Genomic DNA, 27,478 nt, shown 5'->3' on the forward strand with positions numbered 1-27,478 from the left:
AATTCTTTATTGTGTTCCTAACACTTTTCCATCAATTGCCTTATGCAGAAAATTAGATCCACCATCGATCTGCTAGGCCTAAAGCCATACTATTCCTCGGCATCCTATTTTCAATTGTTCCTCTTATCTTCCACTCTAACACTCTCTCCTACAACTTACTCAAATGTGATGTCAGTGTGATCCCTCAATAATTGGAACAATTTTTCCTGTTCCCCTTTTTAAACAATGGGATGATCAAACCTTCTTTCCAGTCCTTTGGCACCTGTCTCTCATCCCAGATCTTGCAGAACAGTCTGTATGTCCATGCTATCCCTGCCTCTCCTGTAAACTTCAGCATCTCTCCGTTTATCTCATCTATACCAAGAGACTTATGTCTTGATGTATTTCCATGCCTGCACTACACCATACCACGTCAAGTTTGTGGATTTATTGGAGGATTGTTTTCTACAGTAACATGTTCGAGGAGCAACCAGAGGGGATAATAGTCTTGTTCTGATTATCAGCAGTGATGACTCATGAATTAGGAATTTACAGATAAAGGAACCACTAGGTGATAGTGATCACAGTGTACTGATGTGGGATTTACTTAAAGATGTAACTACCATCAAGGGTAAAGGGACGGGTTTTTGTTTCCGTAAAGGTTATTACAGTGGTCTTAGGCAGTTTTTAAATTCATATGGTAGGATCAACTGATGATATTAAAAATAGTGAATTCTAATTGGGAAGCCTTCAAGGAATTAATCTTGGAAGCTACTAGGCCTTTCATACCAAATAAGAAATACTGTTCAAGATTTAGGCCTAAATGGATGTCAGATGAACTAATGAGGCTCCTGGCAGAGACGAAAAATGCGTCGGATGCATATAAATTAGTAGATGACACAGAAGCCTATGGCAGATATAAGTCTAGTCTGTAATCAAGTCACAAAGGAGGTTAGGTAAGTGAAGGCCAATTATGAGAAATCCTTGGAAAAGGATGCAAAGAAAAACAACAAAGACTTCTTAACTTATGTAAACTCTCGAACGAAGGGGATGAATCAGATTGGTCCACTTGATGTTGGTGGTTCGACTGTTTGTGATCCTGCTAAGATAGCTGACAAATGGAATAAGTATTTTGCATCTACATTCACACATGAGGAATTCTGTAAGGAAAGGAAGGACAGAAGTTTACTAAATTCTAAGAGTCAGCTAAATGATTTTGTAATAACGGAGAGCAAAGTGGAGGAGAAATTGTCGAAGTTGAACATAAAAAAGGCACCTGGGTCTCTCGCTGCCTCCTATATTGAAGGAGGCAGCGAGAGACATAAGCAAACTCTTAGCCATTATGAGAGCATCCTTAGATTCAGAGCACCTTAGATTGAGAGCATCATTAATTATGAGAGCATCCTTAGATTCAGGGGAGATCTCCATGGACTGGAGATGTGCAAATGTATCCCCAATTCACAAAGGGAGTTCAAAGGATGACTCAAATAATTATAGACCTGTTAGTTTAATTTCTGTTCCGGGGAAAATAATGGAGTCACTGGTTAAAGAAGTGATGCAGGATCACCTAGACAAGACTGCAGTAATAGTTCAGACACAGCATGGGTTTGTTAAGGGGAAGTCTTGTTTGAACAATTTGACTGGATGTGGTCACAAAGGAACTGGATGCAAAAAATAATTTTGTTATCATATACTTTGATTTCAGGAAAGCTTTTGATTTGATACTGTTGCACATGGAAGACTGCTGTGCAAATAGGAGCGGTATGGCATTAAGGGAAAGTTTCTGCAATGGATAAAGGGATGGTTGAGTTGGAGATGGCAGAGAGTGCTAATAAATGGACACTGCTCTACGTGGACTAATGTGATTAGAGTAGTCCCCTAGGGTTCGGTGTTGGGCCCATTGTTGTTTTTTGTATTTATTAATGATATTGATGAAAGTATATCAGGATTAATGTCCAAAGTTTCTAATCTCAACGATGTCCATTTCCACTTGCAGTCTGCTAAACCCCATGTACCTTTTCTGAGAGAATCTTTGTTATTGGTTGATTCAACTACTGCTCATCTCAGTTGCCCAAATTATTTTTTGTATGATTCCTTCTCATCAAAGGTGGTACTTGTGCATATGTCTGTTCTGATATTCCCTGTCAGAGACTGGTAATTTGGAATCTCCTCTTGTCGATCTTCTCTGGCTTAAAATCTCTCTACCTCATTGTGTCAAATTCATCTGCTGTCTCTACCGTTCTCCCAACTCCACTAATCACTTGGAGCTATTTGACTTCCTCTCTTTGCAACTTGACTTTCTCCAGTCCAACTTTCCTAGCAGTGAGGTAATTTTCCTTGGTGATTTTAATGTTCCCAACTCCACCTGGCTTCTGTTTTCTAGTCACACCTACCCAGCTGGTCGAAATGCTGAGGCTTTTGCAATTACTAATGACCTTGCCCAGATTGTTCATTTACCTACAAGAATACCAGACAACGATACAGGGTGCCTCTGTAGGCAGGTGGGCAGGAACAGCAGTGTGTAGCATACGCTTCTTGATTAGACCGGGGTTCGAGCCCGTGACCACCAAACACGGAGGATGTGAAAAGGTCAGGGAATGACCACCACATATCCCCGGAGCAATATGGCCTTAGTTGCTAATGCTCCTAAAAACCAAATAACAAACAAAAAACCATACAGCCAACACACTTGATCTTTTTCTCACAAACAACCCTTCTCCGATGGAGCCTTTATCTTTTGGCTATTCCCAACCCTGTATTGTTTGGCATTACAAGAATGCGAAATGGAATGACCTGCGAGATTTCTTTTCTTCTTTTCCTTAGTCGGATTACTGTTTTGAAACTTCTGATGTCAACGTTTGCTCAGATCGTGTCAGTGAAATTATTCTTGTAGGAATGGAATCCTTTATTCCACACTCCACTTTAAAATCTCATCCTTTATCTAAACCTTGGTTTTCCTATAAATGTGCTAAGGCTGTTCAAGAGAAGAATGTTGCATATCATAACTGGCTTGTTCCCAATTCTTCAGTTTCATTTTCTGCCTACACCAAAGCTCGCAACAATTATAAAACAGTTATTAATCAGTCCCAACTCGATTTTGAACAGGCTAAGAGTAGAAAACTTGCTTCTTGCTCTAATGGTAGTCGATCATTCTGGTCTCTTGCCAAAGCTATTGGCCGCAACTCTTGCCCATCTTTGCTCCCATCTCTGTCAAAACCAGATGGTTCTGTTGTCACTTCAGTCAAGGATAAAGCTGACCTGCTAGCATCCCATTTTTCTTCCAACTCATGTATAAATGATCTTGGTAAAATACCTCCCACCATTCTCAACACGCTCCATTCAATGCCTCCTGTGGTCTTCCGTCAAAAGGATGTTAGAAGGATTTTAATGAATCTTGATGTTAAGAATGCTCCAGGTCCTGATGGCATTTCTCCACTTGTTCTCAAAACCTGTGCTCTGGAACTTACTCCTGTTCTTTGCTGCCTTTTTTCATGTTCTTATTCCAAAGGTGTTTTTCCTTCTACTTTGTAATTTGCTCATATCCAGCCAGTTCTAAAAAAGGGTGACAGTTCCTTCCCATCCAATTATCGTCCCATTGCAATTACTTCTACTCTTTCTAAAGTAATGGAGAAATCAATTAACTGCCAACTCTTAAACTACCTAGAAACCTTCCATCTGATCAACGATCGTCCGTATCGATTCCATCAGTGGATCGACACTGATGGAATCCATATTCTGGTGATAATCTTGCTTATGCTACCCCTTTATGGACTAATTCAATGGAAAGGTTCAGTGAAACACAAGCAGTTGCTCTTGACATCTCAAAGGCTTTTGATTGTGTTTAGCATAAATGTCTTCTAAACAAGCTTCTGTCTTATGGTTTGCCAACTGTTTTTTGTAATTGGTTATCCAGTTTTCTCTCTGATCGCTCACTGAGGGTGATGGTAGATGGCTCTCTGTCTTCTAACTTCTTCACTGATGCTGGTGTCCCCCAAGGTTCAGTTCTTTCCCCCACTCTTTTCCTCTTGTATATTAACAACCTTCTTTCATTGACTGGAAATCCTATAAATAGTTTTGCCGATGATAGTACATTGCATTCCACTTTCCATTTTGAGAAACCTTGCCCTACTCAATCAGCTTCAAATTCTTGAAAATATTCTACCAATTCCTTAAATGCCGATCTGTAGGTAATTCTCCAGTGGGACAAAGACAACTTAGTTGATTTCAATCCTTCTAAAATTCAGTTTTGTCTTATATCTCGGAAAAAGGATTCTTCTGGTCCTATTCTTATCTTCGGTGACACTCCGATTTCTAGGCAAAATGATATGACTCTGTTGGGGATTACCCTGACTTCTAATCTCTCTTTACACAAGCACATTACAAATACTGCTTCCTCTGCATCTAAAAACTTGGTTTTCTCTTTTGCTCTCGGTGTTATTTTCTTTCAAACAGCTGTTCACTCTGTACAAATTTCAAATCCATCCTACCATGGAATATTGTTCCCACATCTGGGACGGTGCCCCCAAAATCTCTATGCGGCTTCTAGATTCCATTCAGAAGATGACAGTTAGGTTAACTAATGACTCCTCTCTAACAGTCTTTTCACTCTCTGTCTCATAGACATACTGTTTCCACTGCATGCCATTTCTACAGATACTTCCATGGGCACTGTTCTTCTGAATTGGCTTCTATAATTTCCACTCTCTCTCTTTCAACATCCAAACACATGCCGTCACCAGCCAACATTCATTTTATGTCCAACTTCAAACTCACAGAACCAACTTTTTATCTTCCTTGTTTATTCATTCAACTGATGTTTTCTGGAACAACCTTCCTTCATGCGCATTTCCTGAAATTACGTGGCGCCTCTGTAGCCAGGTGGGCAGGAGCAGTGCATAGCAAATGCTTTTTCATTAGACCGGGGTTCGAGCCTGTGATCCACCAAATACGGAGGATGCGGAAAGGTCAAGGAATGACCACCTCATATCCCCGGAGCAATATTGCCTTAGTTGCTAATGCTCCTAAAAACCAAATAACAACAACAACCTGAAATTCAAGTCTAATGTCAACAAATATCTTCTTTTGTCTTCTCTACCTCCAACCCGAGCACAGTACTAAGTACTATAGGTTCTAATACCTCTCACGTTTGGGATAGTAAAGGCTGGATGCTACTGCAACAGGATTTAGAAAATTTAGGTAGATGGGCTGAGAAGTAGCAACTGAAGTTTAATGTTGACAAATGGAAAGTACTACATATGTGTAGCAGTAACCCAAGAGAAATGTACCAACTCTGTGGCACTACACTCAGGGAGGTGGAGAATGAAAAAGACCTGGGGGTAATTGTGCAGTCAGATATGAAGTTCACTGAGCAGTGCAGACAGGCTGCCAGATCAGATCATGGAGTTTTGTCAGTGATATATAGGAACTTTACTAGCATAGAAAAGGAGGTGATTGTACCTTTGTATAAGGCAATGGTCAGGCCACACCTTGAATACTGGGTACAAGTCTGGAGGCCTCATTTTGTGAAAAGAACAAAGGGGTTCTCTTACCAAGAGAGGCTTAAATTCTGTAAGTTGCAGCATCTGGGGGACTAGACACCTGCGAGTTGATCTGATTAAGGTGTACAAGGCCTTGAATGGTTTGAACAGGCTCAATGCTGATGGGATTCTTCCTTTTGCTCAGATTAAGAACCTGAGGTGGCATAGATTCAGATTGATGCATGACAATTGTAGAATAGATGTGCAGAAGTTTGCCTTTAGCCAGCGGGTAGTTGATTGCTGGAATAGACTTCCATCTGTTGTTGTGGAAGTTGATAGCTTAAATAAATTTAAGGCTGAACTAGGAAAAAAACATTTGAAGTGACCGGATGTGTGAAATGTGGTAGGTTTTTTTGGTTGATGCTCTATAAGTTTGCTTTCTTGTGTCATATGCCTTAACTATTGTTAATGCTAAAGTCTGTCTGGTCTCTCTCTCTCCGTATTTTCTCTTTCCTCCCCTCTTTTATTATCAACCTGCCTTTGTACCTTTTGCTTGCTGGCCTGCACGTTCAACAGATTTTCAAAATACTTCTTGCATGTTTCTTTTATTTCTTCATCTTTGGCTATTAGGTTCTCATTCTCATCCATAAAGTATTCGCTCTATTCACCATCTCTTCTCCTATTCCTCACCCTACCATACAGTGTCTTTTTATTACTGTTGATATCTTGTTGTAGAGTTTCACTCCATTCTTAAAACCCCCACAATCTTCTCTCTTCATTAACTATTCTTTTGGCCTCTCTTTTTTTTTTTTTTTTTTTTTTCAGTTTCATATCTCTCTTTCTTTATTTTCATCATTTCTGTTCTGGAAGTAGGTTCTGAATGCATTATTCTTCATTTTCACAGCCTCTCTCATCCACTCATTCCACCACAGGGTTTCTTTCCATCTCCTTCTGCAAACCTGCTCAGTCAGTCCTACTGTAGTCTTTGAATGCATTCCATTCTGATTCTGTGATGTTCGCCACTGTCTTAGGTCTCATCATCATCAGCCATTTTCAATCCACTGCGGGACGAAGACCTCTCCAGCAACTTTCCAGTGCCTTCTGTTTTGTGCAATGGCCATCCATTGCATAAATTTGAACTCACAAATATCATCTGTCCATCTCCATTGTTGTCTTCCAGGTTTTCTTCTAGCTCCTCTTGGGTAACATTCTGTTATTTTCTTTATCCATCTGTCCTCACATCTTCGAGCTATTTGTCCTTCCCAAGACCATTTTATCTTATCACTTTTGATAAGAATGTCCTTTACTTGAGTTTGCTGCCTAATCTATGTGTTTCTCTTCTTATCTAACAGTCTGATTCCCAATGTAATTCGTTCCATTCTTTGCTGTATAGTTCTCAGCTTCTCTTCTATTATTTTGGTGTGCCCAAGTTTCACTTCCATAAGTCATGGTGGGGAGTATACATTGGTTCATTATTTTACGTTTCAGACAAACTGGGATATTGCTCTTCAGTATGTGACTATATTTCCTGAATGCTATCCATCCAAAATTTATTCTTCACTTGACTTCCAGCCATTTACCATTATTACAGCTAATGATTTATCCCAGATAAGTATATGACTCCACCTTTTCAATTACTACTCCTTCAATCATTATATCCCTTACTGCGGCATACTTGTTCATCATTACTTTTGTTTTAGCCATATTCATCTTTAGTCAAAATCCTTACTTAATCTGCATAACTGATTAAGATTTTCCTCTAATTCTTTGGGATTGTGGCTTATGACCACAATGTCTAAACCATTTACAATCACCTGAAAATTGTAAATGGTAGTCGCACTCTCTCCCTCGGATTTTCAAGGGCCGACAGGAGCGCTCCGGACGCCGCAGGAGGCACGGTGCTTTACGGGGATAGCATCCCTAAAATTGTAAATGGTTTAGGTACTCTCCATTCACATTGACTCCTATCTGCGACCAGTCTAATCTTCTGAAAGCTTCCTCAAGGGCATTAGTAAACAACTTCGGAGATATTGTGTCTCCTTGTCGAACTCCTTTCTCAATTTTAGATTTGCTTTCTCATATATTTTCTTCAAAATCATAATATATGGGGTATCTATGCTTGTCTTTCCACTGCCCAAAACGTTGCCTTATGCTGTATGGCCTTTTTATAATCCACAAATGCCAGGCATAATAGTGTTTTATATATTCATTTGCTTGGTCCATCAGCTGTGATATTATGTGAAGGTGATCCATAGTTGAGAACCCTGTCCTAAAGCCAGCTTGCTCTTTCGGTTGATTCTCATCAAGTATTCTTTCTAATCTGTTAGTAATGACCCTTGTGAACGACTTATAGATTATTATTATTATTAGCCATATAGTGCAAGGAAGCCTGTGGCTTGTGCTGCACCAGCCAAAAAAAAAAATTCAAAGTTACCCTGAGAGAGAGAGAGAGAGAGAGAGAGAGAGAGAGAGAGAGAGAGAGAGAGAGAGAGAGAGAGAGAGAGAGAGAGGATCACCAAGAAAGATGAGAATGATGATATTCAGCCCAGGACCCTGGGTGTGCCAAGCCCATACTCAACAGATGTAAGCCCCTGGGGTTATGTGGGATAACAAGCTAATTGGTTTATAATTTCCAATTTCTGATTTATCTCCTTTCTTATGCAGCAAAACTGTGATTGCATTATTCCACTCTTTAGGTGTCACACCTTTTCTAATGCATTTTGTGAAGAGTCTTGCCTATTTTTGTGTCATGTCTCTTCCTCCCAATTTTAACAACTCTACAGTAACTTCATCTTCCCTTGGGGCTTTCGAATTGTTCATTTTCTTCAACACATGTTCTACCTCATCTGGAAAGATATCTGGAATGTCGTATTTGTTTCTAATTTGTGATCCATCTTCCCTACTGCTGGCATCATTCCCTCACTCCTTGTATAAATCTCTATATTAGTCTTCTGTTATTTGAATTATGCCTTCTCTGCTATTTATAAGTACACCATCACCAAGGAAGATGGTGTACTTCATAAATACAAAATAGAATATAAAGTCGCATAGACAAGTTATGTTGACCGTGTCCAGTCATTCTTATTCTTCTCACACTCAAAGCTATCATTCAACAGCAGCTCAAAGAGATGTATCAATACCCTCGAGCACAACTCTAGCTAACTGGGTTAAAATACACTATCAGACTCTGGAAAAGGTGCACCTCAAACTGAAACCTGCGAAGTGACCAACAATCCAGTTAGTATCCCAACTTATATTTCAGCAACTGATATTTAATGGCCTCACATGATACAAAAGTATCATGTGAGACCATTAAATCCAATATTGCTAAAGATGGGAAGAAAATAGAATCATTCACCAACAGTATGGAAGTGGATGTATACTGAGATTATGAGCAGTATACATTTTGGACTGGAACAATGTTCCGGTACTTTTTTCTAAATGTCATAATAGAAAATCATTAAATTTATATACCTAATATTATGAAACAATGGCATAATCAAAGGGGAGAGAGAAATATCTATTTTATCCAGTGCTACTAAAAATATATATTAATAGTAATCTTTAAAATTAATAGATTTCTTTAAAAATTTATTTAAAAACAAAAATATAAATTTTGCAATGAAACTTGAATGTTTCTTACTAAAATACAAGGTTCTGTGAATGGTGAGTCTGAAGTGTGATTCAGTTACTGTATAGTCGATGTGGCTTTAACATATAGTCTTCTGGAGAATGAGCATTCCGGTACTATTTTTTTAGCAATACACCTCTGATTATGAGGAACCCATATTAGAACTTCATGTGAATCACACTATGGATACTGGACACCCCATTTTCCCAAAAAAAGACTGGAAAGAATGCTCCTCATACAAAAACTGGTTGGATGAATCATCCTTGGCTAAACCTAAATGATGCACAACATTTTACAATGGAACTGCAGAGGACTAAGCAGTCATTCTGATGACTTAAAGGAATTACTTGCTCACTTCAATCCCATAAGTGTAGAGGCTCCACATGCAGGAGTCTCCAGGAGGAGTAGCTATTCTTGTTAATTCTAACATTCGGTCAAGGCCAATCCAATTATGAATCACCATAGAAGCTGTGGCAGCTTCTAGGGTGGTTCATATTGCAGTTAGTACTTCAGTTACCCTTGTTTCTATTTACATTCCACCATATCTGTCATTTCCCCATTCAGAACTCAGCAACCTCCTTACAACCTCCGATTTGTCTTTTCAGTGACTTTAATGGCTACCATATATTGTGGGATTTCACTACAATGGATGGAAGAGGCAAATTGATTGAAGAATTTATGAATAATAATGATCTTAATTTACTAAAGTCTGGATCTCTCACCATATCCACCTACCTACAGGATCTACTTCTGTAATTAACTTGTCAATTTGTTAATCATCCATCTTTCCAATCATTACCTGGTCTGTATTAACCGATCCTTTTAACAGTGATCACTTTCCAACTATTTGCTCATTACAAACAGGGGTAACTCTAAATCATGATCATTGATCCACTTGGAAGTTTTATAAGGTGAACTGGGATGGCTGTTCTGCCCAAATACTTTTAGACAAACTTTATGTTCAACAACAGCCTATTGATGGTGTAACTACAGTTGCACTCTTTATAACGAGCCCAGATACAATGAGTAAATTAAGATATTTTGTTTTTTTGGTCTCATTTAAAAATACATAGCATTCAGTTCAGATATAACGAGCACGTCCCAGATATAATGAGGGAACATACTGCCATGTAAAGAAACAAAGTGCTTCTTGTTATCCTTTACAAACGAGAAGAAAGTTTCTGCTTTTCTTTCAAAAAAAATTTATAAAATTGCCTGTGAAATCTGCTGTCTAGAACGATCAACGTCAAAGCAGCGAATGCTTCTAAGCTCTCTAGAGGTCTGCTTTTACCTACTCTGGAGCAGCTAGCTATTGGTCATTGGCAAACCAATTAGAGACCTGTAAAACACACCCCACTCCTTTTCTAATTACCAAATGCTGGCCGCTGCTGAATAGATAAAAGCAGACCTCCAGAGAGCTTATATGCATTTGCTGCTGTGATGCTGATCGTTTCGGATAGTGAATTTCACAGAAAATTTTATAAACTTTCCTTTTAAGGATGAACTCTATTCTAACTTCTAAAGGACAGTAAGAGGAACTTAGTTTCAATCTTGGAGCCCGAAAATGTCGAAGAGGAAAGCATTATCGGTGAAGGAAAAAGGCAAAATTATTGAAGAACTGCAGACTGGTCAGAAGAACAGAGAGATATTCAAGAAGTACTGACTTCCTTCATCTACTGTTTCAACACTGTGGAAAAATAGAGATGTAGTGTTGAAGGCCTGCAATGACAAAGTAACAAATGCGAAGAGACTCAAGCAATGCGACAAAGATGACGTTGATCAAGCTCTGCTGAAATCATTCACTGCTCAAAGAAATGCCAGTTTATCCATAAGTGGACCAATCTTAAAGCGTATTCAGAAGAATTTGCATGGCTTTTCAACTGTGCAGGATTTTGTTGCTAAAATGAGTGGTTTGATCATTTTAAGAATCGGCATAAAATTTGCTATGGCAAAATCAGTGGAGAAGCATCTGCAGTGGACATGGAGATAACATCTAAGTGGATGGCCAACTTGTGGCCGCTTCATTCTCAAGGCTACAGTGACGATGCCATCTACAATATGGATGAACCTGGAATTTTCTATAATATAATTGCTGACCAAACTTTGAAATTTCCAGGTGAAAAATGCATTGGAGGAACGTTGTCGAAGAATAGACTTACAGTGGCTATCTGCGCAAATATGTCTGGGACAGATAAAAGAAGGCTTCTAGTGATTGGTAGGTCTGCCAAACTAAGTTGCCTCAAGAATGTGAAGCAACTTCCAGTGGCTTATATGTCGAACAGGAAAGCTTGGATGACGAGATATTTTCACGGATTACCTCAAAAAGCGGGACAAAGGTTTTCGTACAGAAAAATGCAAAATTATACTTGTTGAAGATAACTGTCCTGTACATCCACAAAGTCGACAATCTGAGTCACATAATGCTCGTTATTTTGCCTCCAAATACTACATCAGAGCTACAGCCAATGGATCAAGGTTTGATCAGAATTTTCAAAGCTCATGTTCATCGCAACTTGGTCCTTTTGCTCATTGACAGAATAGACAAGGGAACTGAAATGAAAATCTCAGTTCTCGATGCTATACGCTTTATGAGCGATGTGTGGGAATGCGTTTCAAAAAGTTGCATTCAAAACTGTTTCAAGAAGGCTGGATTTCAGTAAAAGCAAGATAACGTTACCGGCAAGGAAGATCACATTCCGTTATCTGAGTGGTTGCAAAAAAGGAGTCTAGAGTATTTGAATCAACTTCCAAACATCGACAGTTGGGAGCATGTAGATGATGATGTCGTAACTTTGGGAGCTCTTACAACAGAAGACATTGTAGAAACTATCCGGGTAGCAAGTGAAGAAAGTGAAGAAATAGACAAAGAAAACTCCATTCAGCCTCCATCACATATGGAGCAGCTGTTGACAGTGTAGAAAACCTTCAGTGTTTTTTTGAAGCTACAGATGATACTGATGTAGAGGTGTTCAGTGCCTTAATTCTGATCAGAAGAAAGTTCCCGAGACAAAAGTAGAAGAAGATCAGTCAAATGACCCTACATTCATTCCTGAAAATTGGATAATCACTTTGTGAAACAGTCGGCCCTTTTTAGGGCCACAAATAATTTCCATTTGTGGTTAATCTTTTGCAGTTTGCAATTCACATTCGCCTCTGGTTCCTAGACTTCTATTGTTCTGAATCACCTAACCTGGGTGTATAATGAGCACTTGGATACAGTGAGCACATCTTGCAGTCCAGTGAAACTCATTATAAACGAGTTCAACTGTACTTACATATCCAATCATACTTCCATTCCAAAATCCAAGACATATCGCACCAAAGACACCAAAATCACTGGTGGAATACAGATTTCTTTAATGCCAAACAGGAGAAAAACTGTGTATGGAATAGTTTCTGCAAGTATCCTACCACTAGACTCAAAGCTACAGCAGGACAAATTAAATGGAAAGTGAAACGTGACTAGTGAATTATTTTTTGCCTCAACCATCACAAAATATTCATAGGAGACAGAAGCAGAGATTGCTACAATGTCTGCTTCTATCTCCTGTGCATCCTTCCAGAACATCAAAGCAGGTGCAGAACGATATAAAATCAACTTCTTCACTCACTGCTCATTCCCGTACAACCAACCCTTTACATTAATAGAACTTAGAGAATCATTAAATACATCTTCCAATAGTGCTGCAGGCACAGATGGTGTTCATTATATTATGCTGAAGCATTCACTTGAAGAGGACGTGTATCCTGTTGATTTTCTATAATTGAACCTTCTCTAAAAATGCCTATCCTTCTTTCTGGCACCATTATTTCATTGTTGCCTTACTAAAACCAGAAAAGATGCTTCCTTAGTTCAAAATTACAGGCCAATATCTCTTATGAGCTGTTTGGGAAATTTTCTTTGTAGACTGTCCTCTTTGCATATTCATCAGAGTGAACAGTTTTTAACCCGTTTTCTTGGAAATCATGCTAACTCTTAACTTACTTAAAGAACTCAATGTATTTAAAGCTTACTGGCCTATGTGCATGTACAAGCAACCCTTGTATAACATGGTACTTCTACATGATTTTGCTCTAACATGATTGATACATTGCAGTAATCCTTGCACAACATAGTACTTCTAACACAGTTTCACTCTAACACAGTTAGAGAATTGTGGAAAACTGCATATAACATGGTATTTTCGAGCTTTTGTGTGGGGAAAAACCTGCCATTATGTTGGATGTAATTTTTCAACATTTGAATTCTTTTTTGTGAATCCCCACTGTTAACTTGCTAGTCCTTAGGCAAAAAAAATTGGGAAAGCCCCGTGTTAGGATCTGTGCTATTGAACTGTGCTTGTTTGAGACCATAAAAATATGAGACTTCAAAGCATACAGTTCATAACTTTTAAGGTTTTTGTAAAGGTTATTTTGGTTTTGACGTTAAAAACGTTTATACTGGCATTATTCCAAAAATTCTGTAATGAAAAACCATCATGCGAAAAGTGTTACGGAAGTGACGTCATCTTCAGCTTCCGCCAGAAGTGAATTATTATAAGTTGTATTGTTGCAATCATATTTGTATGATGCCAACAATAATTTATCGTCTACTGGACAAAATTTAATGAAATTTTGCATGGAGCTTCAACTTAGCTCTATACTAGAAGAAAAACCTTCAAACCTCTGAAAATTACAATAGTTTTTCCAGAATATTGGAAAATATGATCAGGGAAATTTTTGTATGTAATAAACGGGATAATGTGGATGTATAGCATATCATTTGAAAGCTAAGGAATTTAGAAACAGAAATATTAAGGTCTTAAGATACAAAAAACTTTCGAAAACTGGGAAATGTGTTAATTCAAAAACTCATCTGGTTTCAAGTCACCTGGTGTTTTCAGATTGAATGTAATTTTTTTCTTTACAATTAACTCTGAGGCTGGAAAATAGTTCTGCACATTTATGAAAACAGTCTTCAACTTGGACATGTCATCAGATCTTTTGATAAATACTACATGTAATGGAACAACTATAGATGGTGTATTTAGTCATGAACTAAAATCTCTTCAATGTAAAAATTATCTTAGTCATCACAGACCAATACTTTCAGTAATCGATATGTAATTATTATTAATAAAATAAAAACATTGTTGTATTATTATCCATGAATTTTATTAATATCTGAAAATTAAAACGTTTTTAATGCCTGCCAATGACTCTTAAATGTAAAACATGTTAAATATGCTAGCGGCAGGACACATTATGTACCTGGTGCAGAATTTTTAATTTATTATTTATTTGATTGTTTATAAATTTTCTGGGTACATATTACTAAACTTTGTTCTTAAGAGGTGTATTGGAATAATTTCTTTGTTGTGAATTAAATTCCAGCTCTAAATTATGCCTAAGGAAATTAGGCATAATTTGGGTAACTACTGGTTTATTTAAAGAATGGATTCTAAATTGTTCTGTGCCAGCTGTGGAAAACTATTTAAAGTGAAAAAAAATCTAGATTTCAAAGTTTTATTACTATTGGATAATGTGCCAGCCCATCCAAAAGATTTAAGTCATCCAAAATGTTGAAGTAATGTTCCTACCACCTAATACAACTTCTAATTCAGCCATTAGACCACGGCATTATTACCTTTAAAACTCATTACATCAGAAAATCGTTACAATGGATTTTTGAAAAAATTGATTCTGAATCTATTGTGAAGTGATGGAGGCATGGATGCATTTTTCAGTTGTGGACTGTATCAGAATCATAGCTTTATTGCTCAAAGAAGTAAAACCGTCAACACGTTCATGTTGGAAAAATGTGTGGCCAGAGCCAGTTCATTCAGGAAATATGGTCCAACCAGCATAAAACAGAATCGGTGTGATAGTAGAACTTGCCGAGTCAGTAGGAGGGGAAGGTCTTGATGATATGACTACTGAAGATGTTCACGAATTACTGGTAGAAAAAGAGGCTGGCAAAGTGGATTTGGTGGAAATGGCATTGGAGGTAAGCCAAATCAATTCAGAAGATGATAGTGCAGATGAAAATTCTGAAGTTCCAAATTTTACAGTAAAAAGCATACAGGAAGGCATATGCTTTTTTATTTTATTTTATTTTTTAATTTTTTAAAAATTTTATTATAAAATAAACTTAGCCGAGCAATTAGAATCTTATTTTTTGAATGCAGATCCTTTTGACTGGAAGGAACTCAAAGTTCAAAAGGGAGCTTCAAAAATGCTTAGCTCCATACTGTGCAATTTACAAAAATCTATCAAAGAAAAGCAAACAATCCCAGAATACTGATATTTTACAGAGGGCAGAAGATGCATGAAATAACTGTGAAGAAAGTTCAGAAGGTGACGATATTCTGCAACAGAGAAAATGTTCTTGTTTGATTGTGCTCAGCAACAATGAAGAGGAAGAAAATTAAATGAATGTACATCAACTGACATATTATGTACATATTAACTGACATAGACATACTGTGATATTTATATAATTATTGCCTTTTAGGCAGAAAAAGATGTTTTCATAAATTTTCAGTGTCTTATCACAGTTTGTAAGAGGTTTGTTCAGTTATTACTATTTTTAATAAAAATTAAGTTTCCGATAGTTATAAAAAAAAAAGTGATATATTTTTGTTAGCTTTTGGAACATAACTCCCGTTTTATATTGGTTCTTAGTCCTGTATAACATGGTTTCACACTACATTAGATTTTATAGGAACCTATCTACTGTGTTATATGAGGGTTACCTGTATATAATTTCAATTATTATAATATACAAAATAAACTATGAACTGACACAATTTGGCTTCAATAGCCCTTGTGTCATTAAACTTCATACCACCAACAAGGCCCCGAGTGCCAAGTGAGTGATCAAAGCGAGTCTAAAAGTGAATCTCAAAGTGCCTTCTCTAGAATTAGCTGTTTTCAGAGAATTTTTCAAGCTTTTGTTTACTAAGTTATTTCTTTTCTGCTCTTCTCAATAAAGAAGTAAGCTTTTCAAAAGAAAGGAAAGGTACCTTTCTTCTTCCTGTATATAGAACTAACCTACATAACACACTAACCACTAATCTCTTCTCGCTTAGTCACTGGTGGCACCGCTCCTGCCTCCACGTGGCGGGGCCGGTAACCTGGGGGGAAAGGTTATCCTCTGGGGCAAAAAGGAGCAACCATGGATTGCGACAACTACCCAGCACTTGAGCCCAGACGCTCATGTCATGACATTAATGAAACCGAACATGACGCATCCCAATCTAAGAGATTACGCAAAAATGAGAATGAACAGGAATATCCAACATTCCTCATATTGCATTCTCTTTCATCCAAACCTATGAGTGCCCTTTCACCATTTCTAATTCAGAAATGTTTAGAAAGTGTGGCTGGTTCACTGAAAATGGTGAAAAGATTACGTTCTGGAGACTTACTAGTTGAAACAACTAAACATCAGCATTCCCAGGCTCTACTGATATTGTCAACTTTTGGCGGAATACCTGTACAGGTCACCCCTCATGCCACATTAAATAGCTCCAAAGGAGTAATAGCAGAGTGGGATCTGATGAATGTTGCCGAAGATGAGATAGTAGAAGAATTGCAAGAACAAAAAGTCGTTTCAAGCCAAACGAATAATGTTAAAAAAAGATGAACTTGTTCCCACTAGGAACATTATTCTAACGTTCAGAACACCAACCCTACCATCATGTGTGAAAGCCGGATACCTTAACTGCCGAGTACGTCCCTACATTCCCAATCCAATCAGATGTTTCAAATGTCAAAAATTTGGACACTCACAAATAGTATGTCGAGGGGACCCTACCTGCCCGAACTGTGGCTCTAAAGCCCATTCACAAACTGACTGCACTGCAGAAACACCACAATGTCCAAATTGTAAAGGCCAGCACCCTGCGTATTCAAAAGCATGTGAACTCTGGAGGTTAGGAAAAAACATCCAAAAATACAAAGTTGAAAAAAAGGTCACCTACCAAGAAGCTAGGAAGCAAGTTATGCTCAATATGCCAAAAGTTAGCTATGCTGCAGCAACCAAAAAATATCAATCAACTGGTACACAAACAGCAGTCACAATATCCCCATCTATTTCAATTGCTGATTGGGCTCGATCAGTGCTTTCGTCCCCACAACAACCATCTACAGAACAATGGAAAGTAACTTGCGCTAGCAATACTCCGCTAACAGTACCACCAACTGCAAATGATACTTTGCCAGAAACTACAAAATTGAAAGCATCAGCGTCAAACAATGCAGACCAATCATGCTCAGGAAATATAGATATAGATTCTGGTACTCTGCAAGAAGAGACCATTTTAGATTTACACGCAGAAGACGACATGGACGCTGGGCGTCCTGCCTTCCGGAAAAAAGAAAGGATGAAACTAGATCGATCCAAACAGGCTGGATACAAAAAACAGACAGAACCTTTTACAACCTCTAAAACTAAATAATGCAGAACATTATACAATGGAACTGTAGAGGTCTACGAAGCAATATTTTTGACATTTATGATCTCATCAAACAGCATAATCCAGTTATCATCTGCCTGCAAGAAACTAATGTAACTCCACAGGTGACTCCAGTGATCAAAAACTATAGTATCTACCAACAAGACAGAAGCAGCACTAACTCAAGAAGAGGCGTAGCCATACTTATTGACAACAAGATTCCTACCAAACAAATCCCTCTACAGACCACATTAGAGGCTGTAGCGGTACGTATTGTTTTCAGTTTTATGCTAACCGTAGTCTCTGTGTATCTCTCCCCAAACAAAGAATTTACTGTAAAAGAGCTGGAAGATTTTATAAAGCAGCTTCCATCTCCTTTCATTCTGCTGGGGGATTTCAATGGGCACCATCCTATGTGGGGATCTCCCAAGATAGACAAACGAGGAAAACTCATCGAAACAGTTCTTGACAATCAGAATCTCACATTATTAAATACTGGTGCTAACACTTATTTCCACTTTTCCACCAGAGTATCTAACTGCCATAGATCTATCAATATGTTCTCCAAAACTATTCACACTTATTCAGTGGTTAGTTTTAAGTAACCCACTGAATAGTGATCATTATCCGATCATTTGCAAATTGCAAACAAATAGAACCTCACATATAACCAGCCACAGAAAATGGAAATTTAACAAGGCAGATTGGAACAAGTTCACCAATGCAATTTTCTTTGATGATCAAGTCATCAAAAGCCAGCCTATAGATGTTGTTACTGACCACATTACTGCACAGATAAAAACAGCTGCAACTTGTTCTATACCCAAAACCAGAGTTGGTCCTCATAGACATGCCAATGTCTGGTGGAATGATGCATGCCGTGATGCCAAAAAAGAACAGAATAAAGCATGGAATCTATTTCGCAAAAACCCAACAACTGACAACCTGGTAAATTTTAAGAAACGTAAAGCTAAGGCACGCTTTGTGCAGAAAAAAGATTCTTGGATCCGGTTTGTTTCCACCATTAATAAAAATACAGAGAGCAGAAAAATCTGGAACAAAATTAAAAAGCTGAATGGTAAATCCCACCCGGAATCAACACCTATTATAAGTTGGAAGAGTAGAGACTACTCCTCTGCAATAGAAATTGCAAACGCCCTAGCCGAATCCTTTTCTGAAATCTCTGCCACATCCGCATATGAGTCAGCCTTTAAACAGATAAAAGCCAACGCAGAAAAGCATAAGCTTACCTTTAAAACAATGGCATCTCTTCCATATAATCGACCTTTTACACTACTTGAACTAGAGAGCTCCTTAAATAGGTCAGATAATAGTGCACCAGGGTCTGATGGGATACACTATATCATGCTCAAACACCTAAAGAAGAAAGCTATGAACTCCTTACTGATATATTTCAACCGGATATTCTCTGAAGGCTACTACCCTCTTTCTTGGCGCCACTCAATAGTCCTAGCCTTTGTCAAACCTGGAAAGGATCAATCAAATCCACAAAACTATCGGCCAATATCTCTTAGTTGCCTTGGTAAAACGTTAGAAAGAATGATTCACGCTCGATTAATATGGTACCCAGAATCTCATTTGATAATAAACAGGAACCAGTATGGTTTTAGAAAAAATCGGTCAACTCTAGATCTTATGATCAAGGCAGAATCCAACATACGAAATGCTTTTATCCGTAAAGAACATCTTGTCATGGTCTGTCTGGATATAGAGAAAGCCTTTGATACCACCTGGCGCTATGGCATTCTTCAAAATCTGTATGCCACAGGACTCCGAGGTCAGCTACCACTAATCATACAGAGCTTTCTACAAAATAGAACCTTTCAAGTGCGTTACTGTAATTCTCTATCCCGCACATTTGTCCAAGAAGAAGGGGTCCCACAAGGTTCAGTTCTTAGTGCGACGCTCTTTGCAGTTAAGTAAAACAATGCAACAGAGAACATTCCAGTTAATGTTGACACCTATCTATATGCAGACGACCTTACAATACCCTGACACTCACAAAATATGCGCTCAATCGAACGTCAATTACAGCTCTCAATAAACAAAATACAATCATGGGCATCTCATAATGGCTATCGCCTCTCTGCAACAAAAACAACTGCTATCCACTTTTGCAAAAAGCGTCAGCTGCATCCAGATCCTGAACTAAGGTTAGGAATCCAACAAATACCACTCAGCAACAATATCCGGTTCTTGGGACTAGTACTTGACACTAAACTTACTTTTCAGGTGCATATAAGGCAATTACGGACGCAGTGCATGAAAAAGTTGAATATACTCAAAGTTATCTCTTCCATGGCATGGGGAGCCAATCGCTTCACGCTTCTGCATCTATATCGAACCTTAATAAGATCTCGTCTGGACTATGGAGCTCCAGTATATGATTCTGCATGTAAGACAGCTTTGGCTTGGCTCAATCCAGTCCAACATAGTGCTCTGAGGATTGCCTCTGGAGCTTTTAAGACGTCCCCAGTACAAAGTTTGCATATAGATGCCAATGAGCCTCCACTAAATCTCAGGAGGAAAGTATTGCTTTTTAGCTATGCAGCCAAATTATGTAGCCTCCCTTCTCACCCCATCTGGACATATCTCTTTGAACCTCAGTGGGTAAAGTTATACAGAAACAAACCAAATGAAAATAAACCTGCAGGTATCCGGCTACAAGAGTTAACAGAAGACTGGGGCATCTATCTTGGAAATATATCTCAAGCTGCAGATGCAGTACAAGCACTATGGGCAATGTATACACTTCCTTGCGATAACTATTTTCTTCAGTGGGTAAAACACTCCCTATCGAACAACAACATTAGACAGTTACATGCGTCTCATGCATTGGCCAATGCTTGCAGTCTCCAAATATATACAGATGGCTCCAAAACTGATATATCCGTAGGAGCTGGAGTAATCAGTCCTACAACCACTGTTTCTGTCCAGTTACCACTTGAATGTAGTGTTTATACTGCTGAACTGTATGCGATAAAAATGGCTTTAAATGTCCTTAACGATCATCTAGACACCCAGATCATAATATACACTGACTCTTTAAGTGCTGTCAATGCCCTATGGAATAAATCACGAAGTTTCCATCCACTTATCCCACAAATTAGATCTCAGTTATATCACCTCAGTGAAAATAAGCAAACCGTAACGTTTTGCTGGATACCCAGCCATGTTGGTATTCGAGGAAACGAGCGTACAGATGAAGCAGCAAAACACCCTACTTGTTTCAATTACATCCCAGTTCCATATTCCGACTACAAACCAATCATACAGCAGATATACACTGAGATATGGTCTGAAATGTGGCATCACCAAACAGATAACAAGCTCCTTCAAATAAAACAGAATCCACAGCTTTGGAGATCCAGCTCCCGATTAAACAGGCAAGAAGAGGTTGTGCTTGCTAGAGCACGAATTGGCCATACACATCTAACACACTTATTTTTACTGCTAGGTGAAGATCCTCCACTTTGCTCGCTTTGTAGTACCACACTAACCGTGAAGCATATTATCATTGAGTGTCCACGTTACCATTCAGCTAGAATTGCATGTTTCAGATCTCTACTGAATTCACAAAACCCACTGCAACTGAAACATATACTAGGAGATGATGCCAATTTATCAGAATTGTTTATTTATCTGAAAATGATCAATGTATACAACCACTTCTAGACCCATCTATAATGCATTGATGAATTTTCGAAAGTAACAGGCGCAATTTGGCCATAGTAGCCCTTGCGCCAATAAATCCTACAACAACAACAACAACAACAACCACCACCAACAACAACCACTAACCTGTGTCATTCCTTACCATCTTTACAAGAAATTCCTTCTGCTCACTAAGACATCCCAGACTGAGAAAAAACATATAAGCCTTGCAGAGTCCTTCAAGTTTATGGTTAATCCATAAGGCTAATTAGTAATAATCAGCATAGCTTTCGAAAGAACAGGTCCTCCTTAGATCTCATGATCAAGCTGAGTCTGCAATTCGTAATGCCTTTGTAAAAAATGAACATCTTGTTATGGTTTCCATAGACATAGAGAAGGCATTTGATACTATTTGGTGCCATGGCATTCTCAGCGACCTCCATGCTTTTGGTCTACTAGGCAACCTTCCTATATTCATCAGGAACTTTCCCCAGAATTGTTCGATACCACAACTCGCTTTCTACGACATTTTTACAGGAAGAAGGAGTGTCCAAGGGTCTGTACTGAGTGCAACCCTTTTTGCCCTTAGAATCGATTCCATCACAAAAGAACTTCCAAATGCTGTTCAGACCTACCTTTATGCCGACGATCTCTCTATTTCTTGCCATTCTCAGAACATGAGATCCATTGAACGGCAACTGCAGATATCCTTGAATAAAGTCCAAAGGTGGGCAGAGTTAAATGGCTATTGTCTATCACAGCAGAAAACTGTTGCAATCCACTTTTGTAATCAACAGAAAATGCATACAGATCCTGAACTTCAGATGTCAAACTTTACCATTCCAGTGATATCAGATTCTTGGGATTAATCCGTGACAGTAAATTAAATTTCCTTGAGCACATTAAATTTGTGTGTACATCCTGCTTAAAAAAACTAAACATAGTAAGAGCTTTATCTGCCTTGTCTTGTCTTGGAGAGCAGACCGTACATCATTGTTGCTCTTATATAGAGCATTGAACAGATCCCGATTGGATTATGGTGTTCCACTTTGTGATTCTGCCCATAAGAGTACACTACGATGGCTGGATCCTATATAGCATAGTGCATTGCGGATTGCACCAAGTGCAATCCCCAATCAGGAAATCCTCTACTTGTAGTTTATCCATTGAAGCTAATGAGCTCCCTCTTTATCTCCAAAAAAAAAAACGGTGCTTCTTAAGTATGCAGCCCGAATACAAAGTTGCTGGCAGCATTCTATTGAGCCATACCTCTTTAATCCACCACTGCAAAATCTCTATAGAAACAAACCCACTAAAATAAGACCAGCAGGATTATGCCTTATTGAATTAACACAAAGTTGGAATGTTCCTATTGTCAACAGACAACAAGTAATGAATTACTCTCAACCACTGTGGACTCCTCCTCTGCAACTAACCTGCGATACTTATCTTCGCAAGTGGGGAAAGAATCACCTACCCATAATCAATGTGAAACAATTCCATGCAAGCCATATTCAAAAAATGCTGATTTTTTGCCAATATATACTGATGGCTCCAAATCACATTCAGCCGTTGGAGCGGCAGCAGTATTTCCTTCTACAATCATTTCGGCTGCTCTTTCACCTCAGTATAGCAGCTTCTCAGCAGAACTCCATGCAATAAAATTAGCCTTAGAAAATGTGAATCACTAGCCTTCTGTAAAATACGTATTATACACGGACTCACTGAGCTCAATTACAGCAGTCCAAAATTCTTCTTACAAGATTCACCCTGTCTTAAATCAGAAGTCTCCTACTGAAAATTGAAGAAAGTCACCAATCAGTGACCTTTTGCTGAATCCCTGCACATTCGGGGATAAAGGGGAATGAACTAGCTGACAAAACTGACAAAAATCCAACAACTTTTGATTTAACCTCCGCCCCAGTCCCATCCTCCGACTATAATCACATCATACAAACAGCACGTCTTGTACAGTGGCAAGAGCAATGACACACCCAAACCAATAATAAACTCTACCAATTAAAACAGGAACCAAAGCTTTGGCGCTCTAGCATGAAAACAGTGCGAAGAGAAGAAGTGGTACTTGCATGGGCACAAATAGGACACACATATCTGACTCACCTCCATCTACTGACAGGAGAGGATCCTCCTAAGTGTCCACACTGTTCAGCACTTTTGACAATGAAACATATCCTGATTGAAGGTCCGCACTATCAACATGACAGAACATCCATCCTGTTTTCTTTGACAAATCTACGAGAACTGATGACACTATGACATATTATTGGCGAGCATGCAAACATCAATGAATTTTTCTCTTTTATAAAAACAATTGGACTATATCATAAATTCTAAAAGATCTTGGTAATAAAAATGGAGTTACATCTGAACTTTGTTTTCGCTTTTTCCTATGAATAGGTGCACTATAGCCCCGGCAACTTATGCGCCACTAAACCCCCATAACACAAACACTCCTGTATAAAAATTAAACTTAATTTTTCCAATTAAAATCATGAATTTAATCATGAAAAATGTGTCGATTTTAGGTTGTACTTTGGTCCTCTTCCTGGTAAACTAAAAGGAGTTTTAATTTAAAATCCCTGCAGCGTTACCACCCAACAGTAAAGTCAACCGATCCTTCGCCGCTTTGAAATCTGGCATGTATTTTTCTTCTTTCAATATGAAACTTCTTTTAGGCATTCATTTCCAAAAACGTTCTGCTTCATCTATGTTAAAAACTTGTTGAGAAGTATAACACATAATACCCCTCTTCAATAATTTTAACAAGTTCTTTTTTGAAAGTTTCGGCTTCTTGATCTGCACTTGCAGCTTCTCCCTGGATTTTAAATCTATTCAACCAGCCCCTACTAGTTTTAAATGGTTCTACATTTTTTTTTTAGGTGAATTTTCTTTGGATCATCATATAGGCTAATCTCTTTTTCTTTTTTTTTTTTATAATATTTAACTTAACTGAATTCAGCATTGGATATTATTTTCAATAAAATTAGTTAAAATCTCTCCATATCAATCCTAATAGCCGACCTAGCTCTGGTTGCTTGCAGTGGAACAGCTGTCTTTCCCACTGCTAAAATTATTTCTTTATTTTTATAATTATTCTTATAGTTAAACTTGCCATTCCTAAATTATGGCACACTTCCACTTGTCATTGATCAGAATTGATTTGCTTCAAAATGTCTAATTTAATTTTCGAATTCAGTCTTTTTCTTATATTTGTAGTCTACATACTGCATCCAGATGTTGCTTTTTCATTCTTATCCACCATTATTAACTCTGAAAATGTAACTGCATTTAGTTGCATTAATTATGATCCATTGTTCGACTAAACTGTCCGTTACACACGATGTCTAATACTGTACTGAGTGATGACTAGACTTTGGATAAATGCATATAACGCAAATATTACGAGCAATATACTTGATCATTTTTTAAAATGTTGATCTCAGAACTACATAACAAGTCCATTGTATTGCAATTAAATTAGCGTGCGAGAAAATTTCACCGGGTGTGGAAATATTTCTCATTTCGGCATGGGAAACATTTTAATGCTGTTTTGCTATTCATTTTCAGGCTATCGACTGCATCACACGAAACGTTTTTATTAAATGTGCCAAAAATGCAATCTGTACGCTGGTAGTATTGCTACTAGTAGTAGTAGTAGTGGTGGCATGTGACGCAAGAAAGCAAGTGTGTATGAGCTTATGCAGCATCAGCCAAAAAAAAAAAAAAATATTTCACACAACCATTCCCTCTAAATGTTTGTACAGTTCCTCCTTAAATTTATTTAACCTATCGACTTCCACAACAACAGATGGAAGTTTGTTCCCGCAATTAACCACCCGCTGGCTAAAGGCAAATTTCCGCACATCTATTCTACATCTGTCTTTCCTTAATTTGAATTTTTGCCCCCTTAGGTTCGTAATCTGAACAAGTAGAAGAATCCCATCAAATTCAGCGTGTTCAACTCATTCAAGGCTTATACACCTCAATCAGATCACCACACAGGTGCCTAGTGTCCAGCCACTGCAATTCGCAGAACTTAAGCTACTCTTGGTAAGAGGATACCTTCATTCCCCTCAATAATCTTGTTGCCCTTCTCTGTACACGCTCAACCAAATCTACATCCTTCCTAAAATGAGGCCTTCAGCCCTGTATGCAGTATTCAAAGTGTGGCCTGACCATTGCCTTATAAAGAGGGACAATCATCTCCTTTTCCCTGCTAGCAAAATTCCTATATATCATTGACAAAAGCTCATGACCTACCTTGGCAGCCTGTCTGCATTGCTCAGAAAACTTCATATCTGTCTGCACAATTACTCCCAGATCTTTTTCATTTTCTCCCACCTTAAGTGTAGTACCACATGGTACGTTTCTCTGGGGTTCTACCCATATGCAGTACTTTGCAATTGTCAAGGTTAAACTTCAGTTGCCACTTCTCAGCCCATCTGCCCAAATTTTCTAGATCCTGTTGCAGTAGCACACTGCCATTACTGTCATTAACAACCCTGCCAACCTTTGTATCATCTGCAAACTTCAACACTAAGCCTAATATACCTTCATCAATATCGTTGATAAATATACAAAACAACAGTGGACCCAACACTGAACCCTGTGGGACTCCACTAATAACATTAGTCCACAAAGAGCAGCACCCATTGATTACCACCCTCTGTCTTCTCCCACTCAACCATCCTTTTATCCATTGTAGAAGCTTACCCTTAATACGATTCTGTTCCAATTTGTACAGTAGTCTTCCATGCGCAACAGTGTCAAAAGCTTTCCTGAAATCCAAGTATATGATATCGAAATTATTTTTTGCATCCAGTTCCTTTGTAACCATATCATAATATCCTATCAAATTTGTCAGACAAGACTTTCCTTTAAAAAACCCATAATGTGTCTGGATTATTGCTGCAGTCTTCTCTAGATGAACCTGCAATGCATCTTTAACCGGTGACTCCATTATTTTACCCGGAACAGAAGTTAAACTAACTGTTCTGTAATTACTCGTGTCACCCTTCGATCCCCCTTTGTGAATTGGGGATACATTTGCACATCTCCAGTCCGTGGGGACCTCCTCTGAGTCCAAGGATGTTTTCATAATTATTGCTAAAGGTCTATTTACTTCCTTTGCCGCCTCCTTTAATATAACGGGATAGATCCCATCCACCCCAGGTGTCTTTCTTATGTTTAACTTCAACAATTTCCTTTCCACTTTGCTCTCAGTTATTACAAAATCATTAAGCACCCTGCTGCAATTTGATAACCTTCTGACATTTTCAAACCTTAATAACTCCCCATGTGTGAATGTAGATGTAAAATACCCATTCAGTTTGTTTGCTATCTGAGTAGGATCATCAACAGTCGAACCATCGATATCAAGTGGACCAATCAGATTCATCCCGTTCCTTTTAGAGTTTATATAAGTAAAGAAATCCTTGCTGTTTTTCTTAGCATCCTTTGTCAAAAATTTCTTGTAATCTGCTCTCGCCTGCTTAACCTCCTTTGTGACTTGATTATAGACTAGCTTATATCTGCCAAGGTTTCTGTGTTGCTTGATAATTTATATGCATCCCATGCATTTTTCTTCTCTGTCACGAGTCTCATTAGTTCATTTTATAACCATTTAGGCCTAAACCTTGAACAATATGTCTTAATAGGTATGAAATGTTTAGTAGCTTCCACGATTAATTCTTTAAATGCTTCCCACTTACAATTTGCTGTTGGTAACATCATCAGTTGATCCCACTGTACAGAATTTAAAAACTGTCTGAGATCGCTGTACTCATCTTTACGGAAGCAAAAACCCTTTCCTTTACCCCTTATGGTAATTATATCTTTAAGTAAATCCCACATCAGTACAATGTGATCACTGCCACCTAGTGGTTCCTTTATCTGCAAATTCTTAATACACGAATGATCACTGCTGATAACCTGATCAAGGCAAAAGAGCATTATAGTGATTTGTGACAGCGTTATAGTCAGATACGGGTTGATAGTATAAAAACAGCATTATAGCGAATCAGCGTAAAAATCAGCGTAAAGCGAACTGTGTTATAACGAGGGCCTACTTTATTTCATGACAAAGTCATCATCAAATTATAAATAATTTAATCATTGGTTCCTGCATGGATAATCTGCAATATGTGTTTTAGTACTCCTAAGAACCGATAATTAGTTGTTTATTACATCATCAGTATCTCCTTTCTGTTCTATAGCAAAAGAAGGTTCTGTACTACATAATTTTGGAGAATACCGCA

General features: G+C 38.2%; 1 protein-coding gene across 2 annotated transcripts in view; it reads left to right on the forward strand.

Annotated features, from left to right (window-relative positions):
* The window catches only part of CSN6 (COP9 signalosome subunit 6), a 256,482-nt gene that overhangs the window by 173,953 nt on the left and 55,051 nt on the right, over positions 1 to 27,478 (forward strand). The window lies entirely within an intron of this gene.

This window comes from Mastigoproctus giganteus, chromosome 9 (assembly GCF_048544385.1).
Source record: "Mastigoproctus giganteus isolate SK-2022 chromosome 9, ASM4854438v1, whole genome shotgun sequence".
Taxonomy (NCBI): domain Eukaryota; kingdom Metazoa; phylum Arthropoda; class Arachnida; order Uropygi; family Thelyphonidae; genus Mastigoproctus; species Mastigoproctus giganteus.